We start from the raw sequence: 3,611 nt of genomic DNA, 5'->3' as shown, positions 1-3,611 counted from the left end.
GTTACGTTACGTACGTACGTACGTTACCGTTAACCTTAACCTTAAAACGTAAGTAATAATTAGTTAGTTACGTTACGTATACTACTACTACTACTACTACACACACACACACACACACACACACACACACACACACACACACACACACACACAATAACACACACACACACACACACACACACAAATACACACACACACACACACACCGCGCGCGCACATACACATTCTCACAATCTTTCAATCATACTTCATGCTTTATACTCACTTAGACTCACACACTCCGCGACTAGATGGCGCGCTTTCACGATACTGAATTTCCCATCTAGATAATTTTACTCTTCTTCGTTCTTTATCCGTCGACACATGAGTTAAGTCGAGTTAAGATATATATTGTATGTGATAATAAACAAACGTTGTTATTTGTGATTCTGAGTTTTTTCTCCTCTAATACTCTCTAATACTTACATTTATTATATGTAACAATCCGCTACATAATTGGTGACCCGACGTGATTCAACAGATCGCAACCGCGAATCGCACAATCGCGCGTCATTATTATGGCGAGCATGTGCCAACATGTCGTTACCAAAGACAAATCGGAAGAGCTAACCGAAGAGAAGAAAACTCGCACACAGCACTCAGGAACGAAAACACGCTAAACCAGATATCACGGATGACACGAGGAATTCGGCGCGAAATTCAGATTCATTCGACTTCCCATCTTCTGGAAAAATCGCCTGAAGCTATAGTTTGTCCAATTAGAATCCGAATTCAGTACTTACCGCATCAGGTCGGCAGGTCGTTAAACTTTAAATACAGCATCACCTTGATGAGGCCATGATTATCATAGTCACGGATATCCTGGAGAAAATGATAAGTACAATAAACTTAAAGAAATCTTAATCACAAGATTTACAGACGAGACAGATGTGAACACTTTTATTGGGCATAGAACTCGGCGACAAAATTGTCACAACTGCTACGTGAAATGAGAGATCTCGCAGGAGAGAATGCCACCGCGCTTTCTGCGAACCCTCTGGCAACAACGCATGCTTACCCGCATTCAAGAGATGTTTCTAATATTTGATGGCACTAATCTGAACAAACTAGCTAAATGCGCGGACAAGTTCAAAGAACACTTCATCGGTGGATGTCCATGAAATACAGGCAACTGACTACATTGACAACTTAAATTGAAAAGCTGACCAAACAATTCCGAGTAAGGAGCCACAGTAAAAGTCGCATACGACGGGCAAGGCGTACGACACCGCAACAAAAGACACAGTTGCGTTATTACCACCAGAGATTCGGCGACTAAGCACATAAGTGCACGTCACCCTGTAGTGCACAAGCGAAAGCAATTCAGGGAAATGAATAAGACCGCCGTCAATCGGAGTCACCAACGATCTTGAGGTATCTCCTTGGCTCCATGTTACTGACAGAGCAACAACTTTTCTCGTTGATACAGGCGCGGATATCTCGCTTTTACCATCGTCGGAAATCAAAAAAACAATCTTACCGACGTTACTCGTTCTGTACGCTGTACAATCAACAGCTTGCAGATCAAGATGTATGGACAAAAAATACTCACGCTAGACCTTGGAATACGCAGAACCGTGCAATTCACGTAGCTGATATCTCACGTTCGGTTATAGGAGCAGACTTATTCAAACATTACGGCTTTATAGTAGACATTTAAGATGAGGTCTAATCGATAAGTTAACGCAACTAATCATCCCAGGGACGACGTTAAACGACAGACCTATGCTTCCGTCAAGACAATAGCTTCCACCTCAGCATATCACCATATCCTGGTGGATCCCGAGAGTCACCAAGGAACTTCAATTACCGTCAGACAGGGCACACGGAATTTTTCACTACATCCAAACTAAAGGTCCTCCAGTTGCCAGCCGACCGCGACGACTAGCTGAGAACTGTGAAAGCAGAATTCGCATATTTGGTGCAGCTTGGGATCTGCTTCCAATAGCCCTTGAACGATACCACTGCATCTGGTATCGAAGAAGCAACCCGGAGTATGGAGATTTTGTGGGGATTACCGTGATCTGAACGCGGTGACGACCCTAGATATCCGCTGCTTCATATATACGACCTTGCCAACCATCTGCACAGTAACTTGTATTTACCACGCTTGATCTAGTTAAAGCATATCATCAGGTACCTGTCCTCGAACTTTGGAAGACATTCCAAAGACGGCGGTAACTAACCCTTTGGTCTGTTCGTAATCATCAATTCATCACAAATATACATATCGCTGGACAGGAGAATATCGTTCCTGACACGTTATCAACGTTATCCAAGTGCCTATAATAACTATTGTATGGAAGAATTGTTCACGGAACAGAAAGATGAAGAAAGATGAAGAACTTCAAGAACTTTTGAAAGATGAATCAGCTTTAATATTAAAAGAATTCACGTTATCAAGCTCAACCACGCCACTTTATTGCAACTGCTCAAAAGGTGCGATACGACTTTATGTCCCAGGAACTCTGAGGAAACGGATCTTCAACGCCGTGCATGGAATGGCACACCCCAGCGGCAAAGCCACCAAACATCAAATCGGACAAAAATTCGTTTGGCCGGGAATCAATAGAAACATCACTCATAGGCGTATCTCAGTATCAGCGTAGCAAAACCCAATGGCACATCAAAAACATACCCAAAAAAATTCAATGCCAGACTAGCGTTTTCATCAAATTACCTGGATCTCATCTTCCGAGGGTAAGAGGAGGTATAGGTATTGTTTAATCATGATTGACCGCTTTTCCAAATAGCCTGAAGCCATTCCATTCCCCAACATGGCCGCGCAGACAGTTGCTGCAGCATTCATCAATGGCTGGGTTTTGGCACACCTGGTCATTATCACTACTGATCAAGGCAAACAATTCCAGGCTAGTCTTTTCCAAGCATTCTCGAAATTCCTGAGCAAGAAGACCAGAATATCCCTTTATCATCAAACGTCTGATTCAGGCACCGCACTTTTAAAACTTCTATAACCTGTCACGAAGATGGGAGACAATAGCTGGATCTTGTCTACAGTATTGCTGGACCTTCGCACATACCTGAAAGATCTGAAATGCTCTCCAGCGGAGTTAATCTATCGCACCGCTGAGAGTACCCGGGGAATTTGTAGAAAACCGAGATACTATAAAAGACACGGAGACTTTCGTCACTTTTGGCACTTCGTAAACGCATACGCAACTCCGTCGATAATCAACGCATCACCATGGAAAACGGATAGCCTTCCGACAGCAATGACTAGAACAGAGCACACATGTTTTTATCAGGGAAGATGGCGTCCGAAAACTACTCGAACATCCTCATACCAGGTCACACGAAGTGGTACAGGGAGAATGAACGTGATCCATATGAATGGCCGTGACATAGCCCTATCGACAGAAAGGCTGAAGCCCGCCTTCTTACTTAACGCAAAAGAAGTATCTAAATTGCCACAAGAAGAATCGATAGAAAACATGGCTGTGGCGCACATCAAAGAAAATATTGTACGTGATAAATCTAAGAAAGTACAATTCGCGCCTATTCATCCATAGACTCTCAAAGGGGAGTACATGTGGAGCACACTTACACACACA

This window comes from Atta cephalotes, assembly GCF_000143395.1.
Source record: "Atta cephalotes unplaced genomic scaffold scaffold00060, whole genome shotgun sequence".
Classification (NCBI taxonomy): domain Eukaryota; kingdom Metazoa; phylum Arthropoda; class Insecta; order Hymenoptera; family Formicidae; genus Atta; species Atta cephalotes.
This window is presented reverse-complemented; position numbering follows the sequence as displayed.